General features: G+C 39.0%; 1 protein-coding gene across 1 annotated transcript in view; it reads right to left on the bottom strand.

Moving 5' to 3' along the window:
* The window catches only part of LOC136826289 (uncharacterized), an 85,301-nt gene that overhangs the window by 43,676 nt on the left and 28,330 nt on the right, over positions 1 to 13,295 (bottom strand).

Genomic DNA, 13,295 nt, shown 5'->3' on the forward strand with positions numbered 1-13,295 from the left:
ACCTTCACCTTAGAGGCCATTGCTACTGAGGCCCAACCTCCTATACACATTGTTCAATCCACTAGACTGCAACAGAGATGGACATATCTTTGTAATTCCGCAAGGAGTTGTTCTGGCCAGGGCTAACAATCTGATGCTCTCCCTAGGCCATCCTTTGGTTCTCCTTGTTCACTAAATGCTGGCAAATTTGATGATAAAAGAGACATGTGACCTTAGAGAACCTCTTCAGCTTGCTCTCTTCCAGAACTCTGCTCCGTGTGTGTGTCTGACAACATGGCTCCTCATCTTTTCCCTAAAGACTGGTTTGTGAGCTCAGGGAGAAGCTCACCTCCACAGCCACAACAGCCACTATCATTAACTTGGATGGTTTAGCCTTCTCAATTTAAGTTTGCTTGCTCAACTATCAAACCCAGGTCACACTATTAACAAGAGTACTTCATTTGGTCACGTCCATGGAATTTATAAGCTAAATTGTCAGCAATATTACTATGCCACTAAGATGAATCCTTCCTCACCAGATCAATGCCACTCTGCTTTTCAGCCAAGCAGTTTAGCCTCTGTTCAGTTTCTGAAGCTGAGGTCAGTCTCAGTTTAAGCCATCAAGTTGATGTTCCCAGAGAAGTAGTCCTGCCATTCAGAGGTTCTCTGCAATGGTTACCATCTTTCTTTCATAAATGTGGATCCTCCCTACTGTCCCAGCCGATTACCTTCAATCCTTACTCCACCAATCTTGTCAAGATAATCTTCTCCACAACAAGATAGCTTCCATGTTGTAGCAGGGTGCCATGGAGGAGATTCTTCCAAAGATGCAGAGGTCTCTTCACTTGAATGTTTGCAAAGCCCTATGACAAATGTGGGGGACACCACTGCTAAGTCTGTTCACCATGTTGCTGCAATTCAGGCTATTAGGGACTCATGGGTTCTTATGATCAACCAATGTTTTTATAATACAACATAATTTTCAACAAACCAATTGGTTAGAATTTTAAGTACTCTAGTTCCTTCCCATCACTATTTGAGATGGAGGTTAACACACACAAGAGACTCACTGTCTTGTGGAACAGTGGAGTGGAATGGGCAGGCAAGTATGCCTTTTCTTCTTTAAAGATCTGTAAGTTGGTGTGACTGAGTCCACTTTACAAGAAGTAAGGCCATTTAAGCTTTAAGTTGGTGTGACTGAGTCCACTTTACAAGAAGTAAGGCCATTTAAGCTTAATGTGTTCAAAGAAAAACTAATTTTATTGTAACAGAAAAAGATCTTTCTACATATTCTTTGTACATGAATGCATAAACAAAGAGGTGGCAGTATCACACAATCATCTGGCTAAGATGCTTTTATTTATTATTATTATTATCATAATTATTATTATTATTATTTAAAGAAACTGCTGCATCAGCTGCACTGATCTTGAACAGAGTCTTCTTTATTTTCCTTTTAACAGTTTTCTATCTGTTACTACAACTGGCGAGTTAACACACCAATGTGATTCATCAGGAGGAGTTAAATTCCAGGGGTAAGTAAGTCAAATATGGTGAGCATAGTCTGTAGAATTATTTATGTACTTATATATAGGCAGTCCTTGGTTATCGGCAGGGGTTCTGTTCCCGACAGCGTCACGATAACCGAAAATCGGTGATAATAGCGCCGATCCCTGGTTATCTGCACTGACATCCGGTTATCGGCGTCCAATAAGTGGGGATCAGCGCTAATAACTAGGGATCAGCGCCAATAACTAGAGATCGGTTCAAAAATCCGGTTATTGTTGTCACTATACAAGCGCCGTAAAACCGGACTGCCAATAACCAGGGACTGCCTGTATAAGGATAAATATATGTCGATTCTGGTTAAAATTCAAAATCTTGAAGTGTCCAATGTTTCTCCCTGATTCATCCGAGTATGATCACGGCAGTGGGTCAGTGTGGACTGGTGATGCTAGAGGGATCTCTATAAATAGTTGTAGGTCAGCAGGGGGTTTTCTCATGCTGATTTGTCATTGGTTGATGGAGCATAGCAGCCTCCTATTGGCTGGAGAAAGTCCCTTTCGCCGCAACAGTGCCGAAAAGGACTTGGGAAAACTTTCTCCAGCCAATAGAAGCTGCTGTGCGCACCAACCAACAACAAATCAGCATGAGAAAACCCCTGCTGACCTACGACTATTTATGGAGTAGATCCCTCTAGCATCACCAGTCTACTCCGACCCACTGACATGTTCATACTCGGATGAATCTGGGAGAAATGTTTACCACTTCAAGATTTCGACTTGTCAACAGAATCGACATATATTTATCCTTATGTATAAATAAACAAATAATTCTACGGACTATGCCTACCATATTTGACTTACTTATCCCTGGAATTTAACACCTGATGAATCACACTGGTGCGTTACTCGCCAGTTGTAGTAACAGAGAGAAAACTTATAAGGAAAATAGAGAAGACTCTATACAAGATCAATGCAGCTGATGCAGCAATTTCTTTCAATTGCACTTGCCTGAAAGATGGACTATTATCAATATTATTATTATTATTATTATTATTATTATTATTATTATTATTATTATTACTGAAACAAGAAGATCCTGTAACGAGGCTATAATATCGAGAATTAAAAGCGACAGTAGTGTTCAAAATATTTATGCACAAAGTTTTAACTTTGTTCATACATATTTTAAACAATACTGTGACTTTTGATTCTCATTATTATTATTATTATTATATTATTAATATTCAAAGGATGATCCCTATTCTTATGGAACAAGCCCACAGGGGCCACTGACCTGAAATTCAAGCTTCCAAAGAATATGGTGTTCATTAGGAAGAAGTAACAGGAGGCAAAGAGAAATACAAAGGAAGAGATCGTTTATTAAAAAAGAAAAAATAATAAATACTTGATTAAAATTTATTTATCAAATACTTACCTCTCCACTATATAGCTTTTACTTCCACACCAGTGGTAGTTCGATAGACTGAACAAAAAACGAGAACAGTCGGTTTTCAAAGAATATCCGTCTTCTATCCATCTACCTCCCCAACCACCCACCAGGGGACTGATAGGTACAAACACTTGTAGTCAACCAGTCTACTTCTGTCCACTTTGAATGTGGGGTGGTCGGGAGGGCAATTTATATAACAGAGGATAGTATTTAAAAAATGGGAGGCTGGAAGGGCAATTTATATAATGGAGAGGTTGGAGGGTTAAGTATTTAAAAAACAAATCTTAAATTATTTATATTTTTTAAATGAACCTTACCTCTCCTTTATATAACTGATTCCCACATTTGGAAAAGGAGGTGGGCAAAGTGGAAATTAGCCAACCCTTTAAAGTCAACTTAGTAACAAAATATTTTGTACTAAACAAGTGCTTGTTTTAACCAGTGAATTCAATACACAGGCTATTAATGCGGCCTTAGGAGGATTGTCACTCAGGTACGAAACCTTCATCACAAAGATAACTGAGGTCTCTTTGGAGGGTGGCCCCCTTCAGCAAGAGGGGTATGGTTACTGTGCCAAAACCCTGCAGAGCCAATGATAGATAACTAAGTACTGTACTTATGTAAAAAAAGGTATACTGTACTTCTATTACTCAACACTGAGTACAGTACCTCCAAGCTTCCCAAAACCCACAACCAGATTTAAAAAGCAGTAGACCAAAAAAGGCTACCTATTGATTCAAGAAATAATATCCCCTGTACAAACCAGAGGAGTTAATATTCTGCAATAATCGTATTTAATCTCTGCACCATGAGGATAAACCAAAGCAAATGCAAGATTACCATGCCACAGAGTGATTTCAATATGTTATCCATGAATACATTTTCAAATTGAAAATTTTTAGCCATTGCTCACTTGTCCAGTGGCTTACCTTCCATTAAAGACAGAAATTAGCACAAAAGTCCTTAACTAAAGACCTAATGAAAAGGACATTACATTCCAACTCTTCGGAAGCTCCAGTTTCCATATCACCACAGACAGAACCTTTACATCAGGTTTAATCCTTTTAGTGCAATTTGGAGGGTTTGGCCCCCTTCAGCAGGAGGGTATGGATTTGCAAAACCCTGCAGAGCCAATGATGGATAACTAGACATGTAAAAAAAGGTATACTGACTTCTATTACTCAACACTGAGTACAGTACCTCCAAGCTTCCCAAACCCACAACCAGATTTAAAGCAGTAGGCTACCTATTGATTCAGAAATAATATCCGCTGTACAAACCAGAGGAGCAATATTCTGCAATAAATTTAATCTGCACCATGAGGATAAACAAAGCAAATGCAAGATTACCAGGGTGATTTCAATATGTTATCCATGCCATTTTCAAATTGAAAATTTTTACCATTGCTCAGTGTGGCTTTACCTTCCATTAAAGACAGAAATTAGCACAAAAGTCCTTAACTAAAGACCTAATGAAAAGGACATTACATTCCAACTCTTGGAGCTCAGTTTCCATATCACACAGACAGAACCACATCAGGTTTAATCCTTTTAGTGCAATTCCAACAATCCTTACAGACAGTACTGGACACCCAAGGGGTCAAGTCCTCAAGGATTTTGACTCCAGGCTAGGTAAAGATAATGTTGTAGTTAAGGGCCTAGCCCAAATTGTACATAGCCCAACATATGGAAAAGGTAGTTGCCTTGTCTTTACAAAGAAACTACTTATTGTGGCTCTTGCTGTGTCTATGGCTTACTGTGAAGTTTTTATAGAAATTCTTTACAGAGCTTGTTCTAAATGGTTCGAAGGTTGACAAAATAATGAACTGAAGAACAGCATACAGATTCCAAGGTAAAGTAAGTAAAGTAGCAGAGACCTGGGAAACTTCACTTAACACCTTGAAAAACATCTAGATGTCTTTGTCCTCAGACAAGCCTATAGCCAAAGCCAACATGGCCCTTTAGCTTTAAAGGCTGCTACCAAGAAGTTTCCTCATTCTTGAGAAACAATAGAAACCTAACCATGTTGTTTATAGAGGTATCGGTGCTGGAAAAAAAACCCCTAATGTGGGACCATGACTTACACCCTGACCAGTGGTGTTGGCAGAATCGATTGGTAGATTCTCTCTCAGCACTGATAATGGCATTAATGCAAGATTCCTCCTTGAGCTCACCAGAACCATGGACCATATCATGCAGCCATCTGCAGCTTGTGGGATTGTGAAGAAACCTTTCATCAATCAGAACCTTTCACTCAGCAAAAACATATCATGAGGGTCAATAAAACTGGAATAATGCCTGTTACGGCAACTCTTACCTTACAAATTCTTACCGAATGAATACTGTATTTAAAAATAAAAGAACAAACAGAAAATCGTGTATGATCTGTCAAATTCCTACCAAACCGGCAACAGGAGTAGACTGATCAGCTATGAGTGTTTGTACCTATCAGTCCCCTGGTGGGGGCAGGGGAAGTAGATGGATAGAAGACGGATATTCATAGAAAACCAAGTGTTCTCTTTTTTTTTTTTTAATCTGTCATACTACAACTGGCATGGAAGTAAAAGCTATATACAGTATGTCCCCCTTAATTGCGGGGGTTAGGACCACAACCACCCATGTTAAGCGAAAATCCATGTTAAGTTGGTATCCCCTCTAAAAATGCTTATAACTGGCTATTTTAATAGTTTAAACAACCCCCTCTAAAAATGCTTATAACTGCCTACAGTAAACCCCCTGGATTCGCGTTCTCACAACTTGCAGAATTTTCTGTGGAACCTATCCATAAATTTTTCGCAGGAAAACTCACCCATTCATGGATTTTTTCGTAGAGCAATATTCTGTATTTTCATATTGTTTTCATAACAATACTGTACTTTACATACATATACAATTTATGATAAAATAATGATTTACAGTTCTAATTTTCAAATGTTAACATTAAGGTTAATAAGATTAAATAGTAACAATAAATATAATTATAATAATTCTCTCTCTCTCTCTCTCCCTCTCTCTTACTAAGATGAGAAAATTTTTATGCATATTTAATTTGTATGTTTATTTGTTTTGCATGATAAATAAATGATTTACTAATTATCAAATATCAATACTAATGTAAACACAGCAAAATGTCAATTAATTAAAGAAAATATAGTGAATTATTAAGATTTTAGTTCAATCCCTGATTTTTTTCTGTAACCCGACTTAGGGGGAGGGATGAAGGCATAACAATCATCATAAAAAAATAGGGTTAGCACCTGGACGAAGAGTTTAGATTATGTTTTTTGCATTTCAACTCTCTCTCTCTCTCTCTCTCTCTGACAGATTTTTTATGCATATGTTACATATATGTTTATTTGTTTTGTATACAGTAGTTATATAGAAAAATGTGGTGTTACTTTGTTATTAATTTTTTCCTATTTTCCATGCTATAACTATAACATTTATGCATATCTATAGTAAATTATGTACAATTTTAAAAGAAAACATAGCGATTCCCAGTCTTCTCCGAAAGCTTGGAGGGAGGGGGGTGTAATCTAACTGTCAATTATCTTGACATATTGACAGAGTAAACCACCCATACTTGCGGTCTCACTATTTGCAGATTTCTCTGTGGAACGTATCTACCCATTATTCGAGGAAAATTCACCCATTCACGGTATTTTTCACTGAAAAATATTCACTAATTACTGTATTTTCATATTTTCATGATTAAATACAGTTTTTGTGATAAAACTATTCAAATACTCAGGTATAAGCATTTTTAGAGGGTTTTTTGTGTTTAAACTATCAAAATAGGCAGTTCTGAGTGTTTTTTGAGGGGTTTTAAGTATTCGCGGATTTTAGCTATTCGCAGGGGGTTTACTGTACAGGCAATCACCGGTTATCGGCAGGGGTTCCGTTCTGAGGGTGTGATGATAACTGAAAATTGGCAGTTTTCGGTGCTTTTTCGGCGATTTTCAGGGCTATCGGTGACGAAAAATGCTGATTTTCAGTTATCAGCGCCTCTGTTTGGTGTGTATTGGCGCCAATACCCAATTATCGGCGTCGATAAGCGGAAATCAGCGATTTTCGGTGCCCAAAATTGCTGATTTTCGTCACTAGACATGCGCTGTAAAACCGGATCGCCGTTAACCGAGCCTGCCGTTAACCAGGGACTGCCTGTATATTGACCAGAAGGGGAGGAAGTGTTGCCCACTTGGTGGTCAAAATAATGCTATGAGGGATACTGAAAAATTTCTCTCTCTCTCTCTCAGCCAAAGGATACTCAGATTGTGAAAGATGGATATATAGACAGATAGAAAGGGAGAGTGGTTGATAGAAAGATATATTCTCTCTCTCTCTCTCTCTCTCTCTCTCTCTCTCTCTCTCTCTCTCTCTCTCTCTCTCTCTCTCTCTCTGTGTTATTGGCTGGAAGGGTTACAAGTATGTGTGTATATATATATTTTAAGGGTAAAATGTTTAAGATGACCTTGAAATGATATTAATAATATCATTTCAAAGATTAATACGGTACAGTAATAGGATAATAGTTGAAGGTATATTCGATGTGGGATGCTAGTTTAAGGTATACATTTGGTATGTGAACTTTCAAGATTGGCAGTTATAAACATCTTTAGAGGTGGGGGGTGTTTACTATTCGCGGGGGTTGTGGTACGCATCTCCCACGAATACGGGGGGTTTACTGTATTTTAACAGTTCACTGCCTATTTTAATAGTTCAAACACCAAATATACCTTAAACCATCACCCTAAAACCCTTTAATGTAATTTCAAAGTCATCTTACATTACCCTTAAAATTGATATTTTCATAATAAAATTAAGTTTCATATATACTTACCAAGTAATTACATAGTTATAGTTTCTAACACTTATGGCAGCCTTTTTATTTAAAAAATTGCAGTAACACTTCAATTGTTTAGTGTGGGTGACAAGCCCCACCCATAAACGGGAGTACTGGGAACGAATTATCAGATAACCTCATTCTGTTTGTGCCGTTATGTCCATGAGAGGGGAGGGGGCGGGCTCTGATTCTGTAATTACTTGGTAATTATATATGAAGCTTAATTTTATTATGAAAATATAATTTTTATAAAAGTAACTTACCAAGAAATTACATAATTACATAGCTGAATCTCACACTGAATGGGGGTAGGATACATAGACATATTCTATTCCAAAACATTAAGGCATGGTAATGACTTTGAAATAGAAAATTTGCTAGCACTACAACAATGCTTGTCATTTCCTTACCTGGTAAGAAAGCTACTGCAGGAGAATACTGCCTTTGGTTGGTGCTTATCTTAATCTGCAGTGGCATGGCGGTTGAACCGTGGGTTGCCCCTACGAAAGTGGGAGTCTTGCAACGGAGGACAGTCCTGATCACTGACATGACATACATAAGTGCCCTTGCCCTGGGCGCAGTACCAATATAACAAATAACCAGACAATGCTGTAACCTACTGTACACTGACAAAAAACCACAACCCATCCACTAAGAATGGTGGGTACTCCAGGTACAAAGTACCTCCAGGCTCCCCAAAACTCAACACCCTAAGTCAAGGCGAAGAGACAGAGGAGAGAAAGAGTGCTTCCTATGCTTCTTCACCCAATATCATGCCAGCCACTGATAATGGCCCCAGGGTACTGCAACTCTCAAATACTGTTTTGACTTCTTTTAAGTAGTGAGACACGAAGATCAATTTGCACTTCCAAAAGGTTGATTGCAGAATGGAAGAAAGGGGCATATTATGACTGAAAGCAAGAGAGGTAGTGACTGCTCGGACTCCATACGCTTTCACTTTGAAAGAAGGCAAAATGTCCTCCTGAATCTGAGAATGCGCCTCAGAAATTAGATCCCTCAGGAAGAACGACAATATGTCCTTAGAAAGAGTGCGGTAAAGATTCTTGACAGAACACCAGAGGTTGCTGATAGCCCTCTGATCTTCTCATCCTGTGCAGGTAATACCTTAGGGCTCTAATGGGGCAAGGAGCCCTTTCTTCTTCCTCCAGGCCAAGGATTTCCATCAAACTCTTAATGTGGAAGGAATGAGGCCAGAGCTTGGACGGATCCTTGTTCTTGGCTAGGAGACCTAAGGCCAAGGAGCACACTGCATCTCCTTGGGAGAACCCTACCCTCATATCAATTGCCTGCAGCTCACTTACATGTTGGGCAGTCGCCAAAGCCACAAGGAAGAGTGTCTTCCGAGTGAGGTCCCTTAGAGAAGCGGAACAAAAGGCTCAAAAGAAGGGCCTTCTTCTGTATAGAATGTCGAATGACTTGATGTCACTAAAATCCAGGTTTGATGACAGGTACAGACCTCTACGCTTGAACACAGAGCTCAGCATGGCTCGATACCCCTTAATGGTGGAAGAGGACAGGCCTCAAGAGGTCCTCAGATAAAGGAGGAAATCTGCTATTTAGGTCAAAGATGTCTCAGAAGAGATGTTACGTCTGAGACACCATCTATAGAAAACTGTCCACTTTGCTTGGTAGACGCTGCAATAAGATTGGCGTTTTCATCTCGCAATAGCCTCTGCAGCTGCTCTTGAAAATCCTTTCGCTCTGATGAGCTTCATGACAGTCTGAAGCCTGTCAAGGAAAGCGTGGACAACCCTTGGTGGCATCTCTTGAAGTGAGACTGTCTGAGTAGCCACGGTTTTTGGGGAAGGAGCCTTGGAAGTCCACCAGTAGCCATAGAAGGTCCTGGAACCACTCTTTCAGGGGCCAAAAAGCTCCAGGTCAGACCAGTTTTGAAGCATGGCATCTGTCGCCCATGCCAGGGGGTCGAGGACTGGAGAGCAGAAGGAAGGTGATGGTTTTTTGAGATGGTAAACAGGTCCAAAGTTAGCCTGCCCCATAACTTCCAAAGATCGAGACAGACCAGGGAATCCAGGGTCCACTCAGTGGGAAGGACCTGCTTCTGATGTCTCAGTTCGTCTGCCAGAATATTTAGTTTTCCATGAATAAATCGAGTGACTAGTGTCACTCGATTTTGGTCTGCCCATAGAAGATCCTTTGCTGCCTGGCAGAGAGAAAAGGAATGACTGCCTTCTAGCTTTCGAATGTGCATCAATGCAGTGGTATTGTCTGTATGGACTACTACTGTCTTGTTGTAAGTCATGGTCGAGAAGTACGGAAGACCTTGCTGAATTGCCTTTAACTCTCTTAACATTGAAATGAAGGTTCCATTCTTCTGGGGACCACATCCCAGAAACTTCCAAATTCCCCAGAAGGGCTCCCCCAACTTAGATCCCAGGCTTCTGTGTAAAAGTCTAGGTTGGGGCTCAGAGGATGAATAGATTTTCCCTCCAAAATTCTACCTTCAGACAGCCACCATTATCCGGTGTCCAACTTGGTTTCCTGGGTGATGGGAAACATGACAGGGTCTGAATATCTCAATGGATGCTGTCATCCCCAGTAGGCTCGTCCATTGATGGGTCGAGCTAGACGAGAGGGCTAGAAAACTGCGGATCATCAGAAAGCAGTTGGCAATTCTCTTGGGGGATGGAAAAGCCTGAAAAGTCCGAAAATTGAGAATCATCCCGAAATAGAGGATCTCTCACATCGGGACCAACTGGAATTTCTGAATGTTTATGAGTATGCCTCGTTCCTGCAAAAGGTGAAGAATGGTCTGCAAGTCCTTTGTGCACTTCTCCTTCGTAGTGGATTGAAGAGTCCAGTGTCTAAGTAAAGACTGACGTTTATGCCGATTAAATGAAGCCATTTGCAAGAGGGGGTTTGCTGAATCTAGGTTAACAGAAGCTCTACACTTGGCCCTAGAGGCCAACTTTCTCTTCGTATCCCTTTCAAGCTTATCAAGATGGGATTCAAGAACCTTCCACTTTTTCTCATCAATCCTTACACTCATCATAAGTATTCTCCTTAGAACATACCTGCCCCCTACATTTACTGCAAATACTATGCAAATCATAAGATGATTTAGTAAGTCTGGTTTTCAATATTGTAGTGAAGGTTGTGAAAACCAGACTTACTACACGATCTTAGGATTACTTGCAGTAAATGTAGGGGGCAGGTAAGTTCACAACCTTCACTACAATAGCAAAAACCAGATGCACTCAAATCAGACAATGCAAAGCAAAAAGCTAGGTTGACTGAAAGCTAATAAAAGCTTGAGGGCTATATAAAAAAGCAACAATACTTCAACGAATTCCGGTAAAGAACAACCAAAAAACCAATGAAAAAGCTGGAGCAAGCCCCCAATGTCAACTCGAGAGCCGAGCAGAAACAAGATGAGGTTATCTGGTAAGTCGTTCTCAGTACTCCCGTAGTGGGCAAGGCTTGCCACCTACACTAAAAAATTGAAGTAGTACCGTGATTTTTTAAATAAAAGGCTGCCGCGTGAGTTAGAAACTACAGCTATGTAATTACTTAGTAAGTTACTTATATGAAAATATATTTCATATGGCTTACAGCTACGTGTGAAAACTACATAATCAGGTTACCCCTATATTCAGTCAGAGCCATTTTCTCTCATACAGTATTGAAGCTGTCCCATTTTCTTTTTTCTGATAGGGGAAACACTGGGAATTCTCAAGTCGAGTTAAATAATGTATTTCAATATCTAAATATGCATTAAAAAAAAAAATTATCAATGCAATCAACAGTGATAAAATATTCTTGTGTATATACAGAAAGTTCCTGAATATCGGTGGGGTTTCCGTTCTGACAGCATGATGATAAGCGAAAATCGCCGATAACCAAGAATCGGCGCTAATAACCGGCGATCAGTGCCTCTGCTAGGTATGTATTGGTGCCAATACCCAATTATCAGCTCATATAAGTGGAAATTGGCACACCGGTGCCGAAAATTGCCGATTTTTGTCGCTAGACAAGCATCGAAAAACCAGATCGCCGATAACCGGGGACTGCCTGTACATGTTACAATGAATTACTAATTTTCAAATATCAATATTAATGTACACAGCAAAACATCATTAAAATGTTATTTCACTCACAGAATCCATTTATACTGTATAGTATTATTATATTGATCTGTTATCATCGTAATATGTATAAAAAATACGATAGCCCGACATTTGTAATGTTTACTTTTCAGAATCAGCCGATTGAACCTACTGCCGAAAGAATCATGAATATATTGATGGAACTATCGAACTATTTTAATGAGGAGAGACTTCTCGAGACTATTTAATGAGAGAGAGAGAGAGAGAGAGAGAGAGAGAGAGAGAGAGAGAGAGAGAGATGAGGTGTTTACAACTGAAATCTCAGAGCAGTAGCTGGGGATGAGACTTGACAAGCATGGTTATTCTAGCTGGGGAAGAGAGTGTAACCTTATGTTGCCTACATATGAAATTCAGATTTAAATATTTCTACAGTGTTTAGAGATGAAACATCAACAGTGATAAAATACTCTCTTGCGTACCGTTATAATATGTGTCATACCACAGAGTCAACTAAACTTGTAATGAAGTACAGTACAGTAAATCAGAGAGAGAAAAAATATGGCAACAAGTACCTACATACATATGTTTACATCAGTAAAAACAAAAACCAATGTTGGGATAATCATTTTTTTATACGATATTACGATGATAATAGATTAATATAAAAATATATACAGAATAAATGGATTCTGTATTAACGGATATGTATACAGAGAGAGAGAGAGAGAGAGAGAGAGAGAGAGAGAGAGAGAGAGAGAGAGAGAGAGAGATTGAACTGAGGTGTTTAACACTGGTAAGCCGTTTTGCGATATTTGCTGTATTTACATTAGTATCAATATTTGAAAACTAGTAAATCATTTTTTTAACATTAAATTTTCATTTAGTCATGAAAATAAAACGAAAATACAGGAGTTAGTGAATATCGCTATCACCTATTAAATTAGACAATTGATAAACCTCTGTTATTTGAGGAACGATACTTTTAAAAGTGTGATGATACTTTTCGCTCTTCAAAAAAATTTGCATATTAGTGAGTTTTCCGCAATACATTTGGAGGTAAGTTCCACAGATAAACCCATGATTAACTGAAGGCTGATCCGTGATCTAGTGTGGATCCACTGTAATGGAGAGGTAAGGTTCACTTCAAAAATAACAAATCAATATATAAATAAATAAAAAAGTACATAAATTACTAAATGCAAGGAGAATTGTATTAAAGTAGTAATGCATTGCATCTTCACTTGAACTTTCTGAGTTCCAATTGCATGACATCCTCAGGGAAACTGTTCCATTCCAATGGTGTGAGGAATTAAGGACCTCTGGATCTGAAAAGTTGACAGTGAGGCATATTTACTGTATACTGAGTGTGGCTATTCCGCAAATCTGGTTGCTCTCAGCAGGAAAAAGGGATCAGGATCAATTGCAAACGTGAAA

The sequence above is a fragment of the Macrobrachium rosenbergii genome, chromosome 3 (assembly GCF_040412425.1).
Source record: "Macrobrachium rosenbergii isolate ZJJX-2024 chromosome 3, ASM4041242v1, whole genome shotgun sequence".
Classification (NCBI taxonomy): Eukaryota; Metazoa; Arthropoda; class Malacostraca; order Decapoda; family Palaemonidae; genus Macrobrachium; species Macrobrachium rosenbergii.